The 12,066-nt window shown below is 37.1% G+C and overlaps 3 long non-coding RNA genes across 4 annotated transcripts in view; 2 read left to right on the top strand and 1 right to left on the bottom strand.

The window, feature by feature from the left end:
* The window catches only part of LOC108253920, a 10,383-nt gene extending 1,289 nt beyond the window's left edge, over nucleotides 1-9,094 (top strand). Inside the window, exon 2 of the long non-coding RNA XR_001809836.2 lies at nucleotides 8,730-9,094. This is a non-coding gene — a long non-coding RNA (uncharacterized LOC108253920). The remainder of the gene's footprint in view (nucleotides 1-8,729) is intronic.
* Nucleotides 4,939-6,856, bottom strand: LOC113472320. Its single transcript, XR_003394688.1, has 2 exons — nucleotides 6,464-6,856; nucleotides 4,939-5,420 (listed from the first exon to the last, which is right to left on the bottom strand). It is a non-coding gene; the product is annotated as an uncharacterized LOC113472320 (long non-coding RNA).
* On the top strand, nucleotides 7,070-8,025 carry LOC103521213. 2 transcript variants are annotated; one of them, XR_541970.3, is made up of 2 exons: nucleotides 7,070-7,201; nucleotides 7,591-8,025. It is a non-coding gene; the product is annotated as an uncharacterized LOC103521213 (long non-coding RNA). The 2 variants fall into 2 exon arrangements; XR_001809837.2 differs by having other exon boundaries at nucleotides 7,111-7,251.
* Nucleotides 9,095-12,066: the final 2,972 nt, after the last annotated feature.

A 12,066-nucleotide genomic window follows, 5' to 3' on the forward strand; every position in this document is an offset into this window, starting at 1 on the left:
CCACCCCAGAGTACGATAATAGACCAAATGGACGTTCGGCAATTTAAACGACACAATCTAAAACTGATATAGGCGACTTCACGCGTTATCAAAAAAAAATACGTAAGAGCGAGAAATTAAAGCGGATTTACAACACAACAAGCGATTGCAACAGAAAAACACAAAACAAAAAAGGGGACCTCTAAATCCGAAACCCAAAAACGATTACAATAAAACCTCCACCTTTAAAGCGGTCAAAAAAGATATTAAAAAAATCCCAAAAGACAGAAAAAGAAAGAGCCGGTCAAAAAATCGAGGCCCCGAAGGACGAAGAGTTAGAGCGAGAGACTCTAGGAAGGGCAGAGACTGTAAAGGGCTCCCTTATTTTGGGGACTTTTCTTTTTTGGAGGCACTGAGATAATATGCTCTGAGAGTAATACACGATGTAGTAAGTGTTGGGAATCAATCGATTATGAAATCGATTAATCGATTATTATTGATACATCCGTAAATCGTAATCGATTATACAAATAATAATCGAAAGTATAATCGATTATGAAAAATAATCGGGAAAATCACATTTGGTATTTTTTGCCAATGGGAGCATTGCAATGGGTAAAAATTATTAAAATGGTACGATTCCCTATGTAAAAAGTTGGGAAAAAAATCCAAATCTTGAGGTCAAAACTCCGAAAAAATAACATTTAAAAGGTCGAAAATTCATTTTCTATTTCCGTTCTAATGAAAGAGTTTCCAATAATGTGTGACCGTCGACTTTAACGACAGTTGTTTTTTTTCGTCCGTTATGTAGCGCATAATGGCCAAAGCGCGCTATGCGGAGGAGCAAAAGAACTGCGTCAGAAACGTATGCGCCACAAAACACATTAAATGCGTTGCCTGCGAGGAGCCTTTGCTCGGGACATTTGATGTGACGATCCATCGCCTACGGAGCGTATGCCGTGACCGTCAAAGTTCACGATTTACCGGTATTTTTTGTTTTAAATCGACTGGTTTATCTCGGGATCTAGAAGTCGTAATAAGAAAAAGAAAAATGTCCGTTGGTCCTCATTTTTCTGCTCGGTTGAAATGTGAATGTGCCCCCCTCCCACACAACACACCCCCCCCCCTGGTAAAGGCACTTTTCTCATGACTTTTCCACGTATTAGAATAATCGATTATTAATCGATTACATAATCGATTAAATCGCATTATTTTTTATAATCGATTATTGATAATCGATTATGTGAAATAATCGATTAATTCCCAACACTAGTAAGAGAGTGGACGCACTGACTCAGTCAGTGGTCATAACTTTAGATTTTCTTCACAATATTAGGAAATTTGAAATACCTATAGAACTTTATTAATTATTTTCAAGAGGTTTTTTTTTTTTTTTTTTTTTTTCAAAGAGCGCTTTAACTCTGAAATCAAGAGCGTTTGATAAAGGGAAATTGTAACAGCCTAAGAAGATCTTATCTCCCGAAATCGAAAGAGAAGAAGAAAGACAGGAGAAAGCCAGCCGTTCTCCGAGAACGAACCATCCATCCGTTCAGGATAAAATCCTTTTCGGGGCGGGAATCGAACCCGAACCTAGCGCTTACTAAGGCAGACGCCGCTACCCAACCAAGCTAAATAGGTCTGGCTACCTAACTTGTAGCCTAGACCTGAATGGCGCGTACTCCGAGCCCGCTCCAACATACGCGCGAAGATATTTTGGCGCGTGGCTACTGGCGAAAAGAAAAAACAAGGAATAGATACGAACATAGAAGAAGTCGAATATTTTCTTACGAAGTTCAATATTGACTTGGAAAAACACCTTGGTATAATATAAATCTATTATTATGCTTCATAAAGAAATAATTGAATTGGAATTGAACGTGTCACGTCACTTGAAGTTATGGGGGAGTCAGAAAGATCTTATTCAAATTTTTTTCATAATATCAGTAAGGTAGCATAATTGCTTGGACAAACCCACACCATTATCACGTTTACGTGAACACGTGATAACGGTTGACGTCGACGTGATGGTAGTGTATTTCTATTACGGCTACTCGCGGGTTAAGCTCTCTTGAAAAAAGAGAAAACTTAGAGGCGCATACGAGTTTTCTAGGTGATAAGACAATTAGACCAAATAGCATTGATTATGGATGTTACAGAGGAAGTATATGGTACTAGTGCGAATGTGGTAATATAACAGAACACGGTACATATTGTTACCAATGGCGACATAAGTAATAAATCTGCGACGCAGGATTTTGAAGCCAATAAGAAAGTGACTTATTACTGCTATATACTGATCGAGATACCTATGGATAAAAGAATTAGAGTATACACGGGGTATGATGGCACCATATGAGAGATGTTCAGAGAAGTATGTTCGTCGGCGAATATAAAGCCCCACATGATACACAATTAAAGGCACACGTGAACGTAGAGACTGTGACACTTTATCTCTGGAGAGACTTGACATGTTATCCTCCGTTTTATGAGGAATGAACTCTAAATACAATTAGAGCATGGAACAGATGACTTTAACTGTAAACCGCTACACTCTACTGCAAGATAAGATATATGAACCAGAATGATATCAATACACTTGTTATAATCAATAGATTTAGGCATCATATCCAATCATATAAATATAACATAATAATAATAATACTAATATTTAATACAGTAATAATAATACAATCATATATATAATAATAATAATAATAATATAATAATAATAATAATAATAATAAAATAATAATAAAATATTTACCTACTTACATACTACCTTACGTACGTATGTGTTTGTTGATATATTTGGGCCTCAAAACATTTTGAAATAATTATTTATTAGTGGATGTGCCAAAACTACAAAACAAAGGTAGCGTTTACCTTGCCCTTGGAATTGACTTTAAGTTTAAAGTCAAAGAACAAGGGTTAAATAACTTCTAGTTTCATAAGATCATCTTACACCCCCCATAATTGAGGGGTTTGATGCAAAAAGAACTCATGGCCTACATAATTCTTATGGCCTAAGTATAAGTCGTTTTTCCTTCAAACCCCACCAATTTTCCTATGTACAACAGTACCTTGTTTACCTTCCTATTCTTCCTACTAAGCAAGTCTTCAGCTACCATCATTTCACCGGCCCTCTTGTATGTTTTTTAAAGAAATCTTTATAATCCTTAACGTCGCTTTTTTTCTAAATAAAATTAATGATAAGACATTTGTCAAAGTTTTTTTTGAAAAAGATCTTCAAGGCTTTATACTTTTCTACTTTTTTACGCTGAGAAAAATTCAAGTTTGATCAGTAAGAAGAACTCCTTTTTTTTTTTTTTTTTTTTTTTTTTTTTTTTGAAATTCAGGGAACGTAATATCGGGATTTCAGAGATCTTTTCTTGGGGTTCCCTTAAATAAAAAGGTTCATTAGATTTGTGTGTGATCAATATCATCAGATTCAAATGTTGACACTTGGAGAAAATAAGAAGAAAAGAATGTGAACTGGAATAAATAATACACTTACCTACAATACCTAAATAAATTTTAGAAAAATATTATCATATCTAAAAAAAAAAAAAAAAAAAAAAATACCTACCTAGGTACTATTTTATTGACTCTTCCTTGGTTTTCATTAATTATCTCAAGTCACCATAATTAATTTCATACTAAAATTACTTACTTGTAATTAAAAATTACCTTCCTAAGTACTCAATACACATGTTAATTATCTCATAATAAATAATTATTTGTTATTATAATAATTACCCTCATTACCTATCGTTTCACCTTGCCCATGGCTAAAGGTACAGGTGGATAATACTTCCATCATTCTTATTTCTTATCAGAAACAGAATATCTTATCAACTTCTCAGCGCTGTCATAAACTTATCAGTCTTATCACATATTGCATGAGAAGATTGACACCCATATTTATGAACAAAATGCTGGCTCTTAAGTTCGTGCTAAGCATAGTCTCAAGGCATTTGATTGGTCAATTTTGACTTGAGACTGATCTAAGAACAATCATTCTTGTTCATAAATACGAGTGTGAGTGTTGAAGATAAATATGACGAAGAATTAATAGGTATATACTTTGGCTTGAAAAAAGAAAAAAAATCCATCCCAGATTTAGACATCTTGTTATTTGTTAACTTATGTATTTGCTAAACGTTAAACTTCAACAATATGCTTTACAATCCTGTCTAATGAACTTTAACACCTAGAACTTGTGAAAGTTTTGGTTCTCTGAAGGTACCTACCTAGGCATTTTTTTTTTTTTTTTTTTTTTACCAAAGTTATTTTTAAGCAAATTCACGTCGTCAGCATAAATCACCAGCCGAGTTACCTTTAACAACAATCATGTACTTAATTGATTTCGAACAAATAATCAACTTGACCTGGGCGGCTCTAGTGTAGGGGAGCGGCGGCAATTTTTTTTTTTTTTTTTTTTTTTTTAGAAATCAACCTCGAATTTGTAGGAACTGTAGGAAATAATGAGTAGGTAGGTACCTAATGTAAGAGTAAAGGCCCGTTGCCACTAGTCATTCGGAAAAAAAATCGTGTCGTGCGTAAGTGGGAACACTCTCATTTAAATTACATTGCCTGCAGGACATTCGGAAAGAAAAAATCTGATGAAACTCACAAGTGGGAAAAGCCTTAAGAAAACCGTGCCTAAAACCATTCTTCTTAAATCAATGAAAGTTACCTTGATTTAATTTTACCATCCAAAAGTACACAAGCGGTTACAAAATAATCAGACTTGGGTACCTCTTGTATCTCTAAAATCTAAAGAAAAGCAAATTCTGTAATTTCCAGTATGCCAGAGCCGCCTAGATTATCTCCTTGTATTTCGTCCGCGTCATTTCTGTCTAGTCATGATTTTGTATCAGCATCTTCCATCTATCTATCTATCTATCTATCTATCTATCTATCTATCTATATCTATCTATTCTATTCTGTTCTGTTCTATTTTTTTTTTTTTTCTTTTTCTTTTTCTTCTTCTTCTTCTTCTTCCTTTCTTCAAGCAGAACAAATGATAAAACGGTCCTCCATTGCGAAAACAGTGTTTCAGAAACGGCCTTCTTAGGGTGTTTCCTTCCTAACCGGAGCAATGGCAACAGAGGAAATTGTAGATGAAGAAACAGGCACCCACCTTGAGCAACTTGGTGCCCTTGAATTTACATTTGGACACCAGCGCTATCGAGTAAGCACCGACCGCTCCGAAATTTTGCAGAATGTAAGCTTCCGTTTTGTTCAGTAACCATTCGGTGGGAATCCAAGCCAGCAGGCGTTTCAGCCAACTGAGGAGCATTTTGATTTTTGGGCCCCCTAAAATTCCCTTTGAGGTCTTTAGTTGGATCGGAAGTCGGTCATTTTATCAGGCGCAAAATTGATTGCTGCAAAGATGCTACGTTTAATTCCCGAGGTTCTCCCACGATCTGTTTTGCAGCCTGAGTAAACAATAAAATAAATAATATTAAATTATTATTTATCTATAAAATGCCTGTGTAAGTAAAGAACTGAAAGAAGGGTAAATGCTTTAAGAAAAAATCGCTTTTGCAACCCAACTAGGTAGGTACATACATATGTCATTTCCCAGTGTTACAAATATTACGAGGAAAAGTTCATTATTATTTAAATTTCTTTAATGTCATTTTTGATTAGTCCACTGAGACAGAGTTGTGTGAAGGTGTAGATTAATTCTGGGAGGTGTTAAACGTAGCTCGTACCCTCGTAGGGTTCCACCTAATTTGGCTTTTGGAAATCAGAGTTCCAATTTTGTGACTCATGTCCCAAAATTGTTTTAATCAATAAACTATGCATGTAGAAGAATTTAAAGTTATTGCAAACGGATTTAAGGTGATTGAAAAGTGCCCTGGTAGAATTAGACATATTAATTAAAAGATTAGACATATAATCACAACAGTCACAATCACAACCGAAACTCCTCCACACTTAAATAAATAACCCAAAACTAGTCTCTAATCCAAACAAAATCTGTAATTGAAATTCTCACGGAATTCCACCTTGAAATTTCCCACCTCCGCCTCCTCAGCATTTTCCTCCTTCAGCCAATCCGAATTCAAATCTCACACCAGATCCGCAGACAAAAGCAGAAGCAACAGACCCTGGTAGAATTAGACATAGGTATTAATTAAAAGATTAGACATATAATCACAACAGTCACAATCAGAACCGAAACTCCTCCACACTTAAATAAATAACCCAAAACTAGTCTCCATCCAAAAAAAAAATCTGTAATTGAAATTCTCACGGAATTCCACCTTAAAATTTCCCACCTCCGTCTCCTCACCATTTTCCTCCTTCAGCCAATCCGAATTCAAATCTCACACCAGATCCGCAGACAAAAGCAGAAGCAACAGCAGCAACTTTCATCAGGAAATTTTTCCATCAGCACCAGAGATCAGCATTCCTCCCTGAAGGGTGCAATAAATGGGATGGAAATTTTTAATCGGTTGTCATTAAAACTTACCAGAAGTGATTAAAATTTTAATTTTTATTTTCCCCTCTCCTCGTCGAAGAGCTGTTCAAAAGTTACACGAATGAAAGGGGTGTGGGGTGGTTTTTAATAGAACTTTATGTAGATATAAATTTCACAATTACTTTTCCGTGTTTTGGTGATGAAATGAGAGAAATCATAATTCAACAAAAATTTGGAAAATCCTCCCCCAGTAGCGTTGGGGAAATGACTAAAAATTTGAATTTTGAAAGGAAAAGCCTTACAAACGGGTTGAGTAGATAGGTGGATAAATAAGTTAGGAGTAAGTTAACTGATACAAAAAGAATCTTTTGGTTAGTAATTCAATAAGTCAATAATAAAATTGATAATTAACTCAATAACTATACTCAAAGGTTTTACAACAGAGGTAACAGAACCAATGTTTTTGTTTACAATAATATTGATTTGATTCGTGTTTAGATTTGGACGCAAACATAAACAACTATTTGATTAGCTGATTACACCATCACTTTACTGTTTCTTAGTGGAAGCCATCTTCATATTTCCCTCTATTTCTCAGTCCTAATTCTGAAGCATGTTCCAAGAGCTTATGGTGCTGTTTTTCGGCTATATGACGTGGAAAAATCTGCTCGATATCTTCAAGTATCATCAGGGACGATTTAAAGAGACATTTTTCTTTCAATAGTTCAGAAAAAACGCTTCATAGTTGAACCAGTGGATTGTATTTTGTGGATTGAATCTCATTTGGACGTAAGAAAAGATCTTTAATTTAAATTTTTAAATTGAATCACCAAACTTAGGTAAGTTCAAGTTGATCCTGTGCTTAGAAGGAAACAAAAATCTAAAAAGGAAAGCTCGCTATAAGATTTAAAGAAAGTTTGGTCCTACATAACATCAAAGCTATCCAAGGGTTTGTTGTTAGGACCCCAACGTTACTGTACAAGTGCTAAGGTTCCTATTAACAGGGGCTTTACCCTCTATTCGGCAACAAGCTACCTCCTCACATTAGGTAATTACCTAATCCCACCCAGAGTGTGGACGGGAAAAACCAACAGGACACAACTGTCCAGATGGTCACCCATCCGGATACCAACCACGCACAACCTTTCTTAACTTCTTGATCCCTGTTGGCTTTTCAGCTTTCGCATCTGCAATGCATCCTGCATTGAGAATAGTCATCAAGTTAGCATCAGCAACCTACATCATTTCCTACATATTCAGCCTTGGCTTCTATATTGTTACCCATGACCTCAACAGCATCCTTTCTTGAAGAGGTCTTGGGAAGAACCCTTCTACCATTGGAATTATGGCTTCAAAATATGAAATGGTGAAAAATTCTGAGGAATCTTTACCCAAGAACTCTAGTGCTCTTCTGCTCGAAGAAGGCACATGGATGATTGGGACTCTTGAAAAGTCTTGACAAGCCATCTTTACCATCTTGGCGAGATGGGATTTCAAACCTTGGTGCAAGGAAATGAAAACCCCTCTTTGTGTGCATGATTTGTTAATAACTAATTTGATTAAAAAACGCTGCAAGCACCATAAATAAAACTAATAATATAATACAATCTACCTAAATAGCACCCAGCGTTCACGCTATAAGCTTCTTTTTTATTTCTTCAAAATCCTTTGATTTTACCAACATCATATTATGACATCGATCAACATGTAAACACACCCTTAAGTACCATAATGACCTCCATCAATTTCAACGGTTTTGGTGAGACACCACTCACCAATTGAATCGTAAAACCGTTGCCACCAAACTGCTCAACCGGTGAAACACTTATCAATATTTTTACATCTGTCTGAATTGGTCTTTGAATCGATTCCCACTGTTGTTCAGCTATTGTTTACAAAATAAACAAAGGGTTCGACAGTAAACAGTTTCGTCAACGTAAGAAACAATCGAATAGCTAAAGTTATTCCACAGGATTCTAATTTTCCAAAGCTATCCAAGGGTTTGTTGTTAGGACCCTAACGTTACTGTACAAGTGCCAAGGTTTCCAGACTTTCCAGTAACAGGGGCTTAATAGCTTTAAAGGAGGGCGCCCAAGATCGAGAAAAGTGGAGAACGTCGTGTTGAAACCTGTCCTAGGACAGATCTACATCTATATATAATAGCTTTACCTCTATTCGGCGACAAGCTACCTCACATTTCCCTCACCTAGAGTAGGGAGGGAAAAGTCAACACCACGAAACTGTCCAGATGGTCATCCATCCGGATACCAACCACGCACAACCTTTCTTAACTTCGTGATCCCTGTTGGCTTTTCAGCTTTCACTTCTGCAATGCATCCTGCATTGAGAATAGTCATCAAGTTAGCATCAGCAACCTACATCATTTCCTACGTATTCAGCCTTGGCTTCTATATTGTTACCCATGACCTCAACAGCATCCTTTCTTGAAGAGGTCTTGGGAAGAACCCTTCTACCATTGGAATTATGGCTTCAAATGAAATGGTGAAAAATTCTGAAGAATCTTTACCCATGAACTCATCTGCTCGAAGAAGGTACCTACATGGATGATTGGGACTCAAAAGTCTTGACATCTTTACCATCTTGGCAAGATGGGATTTCAAACCTTGGTGCAAGGAAATGAAAACCCTCTTTGTGTGCATGATTTGTTAATAACTAATTTGAAAGATGGGATTTCAAACCTTGGTGCAAGGAAATGAAAACTCCTCTTTGTGTGCATGATTTGTTAATAACTAATTTGATTAAAAAACGCTGGGAGCACCATAAATAAAACTAATAATATAATACAATCTACCTAAAGCTTCTTTTTTATTTCTTCAAAATCCTTTGATTTTACCAACTTCATATTATGACATCGATCAACATGTAAACACACCCTTAAGTACCATAACAACCTCCATCAATTTCAACGGTTTTGGTGAGACACTACTCACCAATTGAATCGTAAAACCGTTGCCACCAAACTGCTCAACCGGTGAAACACTTATCAATATTTTTACATCTGTCTGAATTGGTCTTTGAATCGATTCCCACTGTTGTTCAGCTATTGTTTACAAAAATAAACAAAGGGTTCGACAGTAAACAGTTTCGTCAACGTAAGAAACAATCGAATAGCTAAAGTTATTCCACAGGATTCTAATTTTTATCTATCTATTCTATTCTGTTCTGTTCTATTCTATCTATACAAGATACATGTTCTAGTCATAAGCAACTACCAGTGTTGTATTGTTTCACAGAATTTGTTGTTTTTTTTTTTTTTCTTTTTCTTTTTCTTCTTCTTCTTCTTCTTCCTTTCTTCAAGCAGAACAAATGATAAAACGGTCCTCCATTGCGAAAACAGTGTTTCAGAAACGGCCTTCTTAGGGTGTTTCCTTCCTAACCGGAGCAATGGCAACAGAGGAAATTGTAGATGAAGAAACAGGCACCCACTTTGAGCAACTTGGTGCCCTTGAATTTACATTTGGACAGCAGCGCTATCGAGTAAGCACCGACCGCTCCGAAATTTTGCAGAATGTAAGCTTCCGTTTTGTTCAGTAACCATTCGGTGGGGATCCAAACAAATTTGGAAGCAAATGATAGATTTTTCAGAAACCGTAACCTCTTCAATGAATCTTTTGTAAGTTTTTCTTGTGCCACCATCATGTGTGCTTGTGCACTATAGCCTAAACAGAAATTTGGACACTGCAGTATTCCAGTCTTTTTTATGGTTTCCCGAAAGGAAAACACACACGACGGTCTTAAGTAAAGACCGCCATTTCCATGTACCCAATCATCAATGTGAGGCCAGTCAATCACCATCAGGTAGACTTAACAGGCGGTCCTGATCAGGCGTACCTGTCAGGTCTACCTGAGAGTGAGTAGCTGGCCTAAATATCCCTGTCGAAATCAATGTCATGCAAGAGAAACAATCCCTCTCATAATATACATGACTCTGACCCACCCAATATAATCAGTCGCGGCCCTTCCGCAAGATCACCCCGACCACCACTGCTCCCATCTCCCCTCGTCCTCCGCCACTGGCAGGAATCAATAACCCCGAAACTTCCTCTTATCACTCTCCTCGATCTGAAATCGGCCATCGAAGGGGAACCGCAGAAACGGAACTAATTGTAAGAGTAAAGGCCCGTTGCCACTAGTCATTCGGAAAAAAAATCGTGTCGTGCGTAAGTGGGAACACTCTCATTTAAATTACATTGCCTGCAGGACATTCGGAAGAAAAAATCTGATGAAACTCACAAGTGGGAAAAAGCCTTAAGAAACCGTGCCTAAAACCATTCTTCTTAAATCAATGAAAGTTACCTTGATTTAATTTACCATCCAAAAGTACACAAGCGGTACAAAATAATCAGACTTGGGTACCTCTTGTATCTCTAAAACTCTAAAGAAAAGCAAATTCTGTAATTTCCAGTATGCCAGAGCCGCCTAGATTATCTCCTTGTATTTCGTCCGCGTCATTTCTGTCTAGTCATGATTTGTAATCAGCATCTTCCATCTATCTATCTATATCTATTCTATTCTGTTTATCTATCTATTCTATTCTATCTAAACCAGATACATGTTCTAGTCATAAGCAACTACCAGTGTTGTATTGTTTCACAGAATTTGTTTTTTTTTTTTCTTCTTCTGCTTCTTCTTCTTCTTCTTTTTCTTCTTCTTCTTCCTTTCTTCAAGCAGAAGAAATGATAAAACGGTCCTCATCAATTCCATGAAAATATTATTATTTATTAGTTCTGTGTCGTCATTAAGTTATTCCTTATGGTTCTACACCGCAAATTTGGAAGCAAATGATAGATTTTTCAGAAACCGTAACCTCTTCAATGGATCTTTTGTAAGTTTTTCCTGTGCCACCATCATGTGTGCTTGTGCACTATAGCCTAAACAGAAATTTGGACACTGCAGTGTTTCAGTCTTTTTTATGGTTTCCCGAAAGGAAAACACACACGACGGTCTTAAGTAAAGACCGCCATTTCCATGTACCCAATCATCAATGTGGGGCCAGTCACCCACCATCAGGTAGACTTAACAGGCGTACCTGTCAGGTCTACCTGAGAGTGAGTAGATGGCCTAAATATCCCTGTCGAAATCAATGTCATGCAAAAGAAACAATCCCTCTCATAATAGACATGACTGTGACCCACCCAATATAATCAGTCGCGGCCCTTCCGCAAGATCACCCCGACCACCACTGCTCCCATTTCCCCTCGTTCTCCGCCACTGACAGGAATCAATAACCCCGAAACTTCCTCTTATCACTCTCCTCGATCTGAAATCGGCCATCGAAGGGGAACCGCAGAAACGGAACTAATTGGAGGGTTCCTTCCAGTGATTCGCTTGTCTAATTAATCGCCGGACATTTTGTTAATTACCCGAAATTATACACCTGCTTGCTGAGCAAACAAGAGTACCTTCCGATTTTAAGCGATTCCTTGCGTGAACCTTAAGTACCTTCCGTTTTGAAGGTTTCGCTGATTTGTGGAGCTTGAGTACCTTCCGATTTTGAAGGTTCCCTCCATTCGTCCAATATGAAGATCATTAGACATATGGGGTACCGGTTCTTGCAGTGTGTCCTGGCAATGGTTATACCCTTTGCCTGTTACTGCTACTATGTGGTGATTGACTAGGAGGGCGGTATGAGA

Source organism: Diaphorina citri, unplaced genomic scaffold (assembly GCF_000475195.1).
Source record: "Diaphorina citri unplaced genomic scaffold, Diaci psyllid genome assembly version 1.1 scaffold4741, whole genome shotgun sequence".
Taxonomy (NCBI): Eukaryota; Metazoa; Arthropoda; class Insecta; order Hemiptera; family Psyllidae; genus Diaphorina; species Diaphorina citri.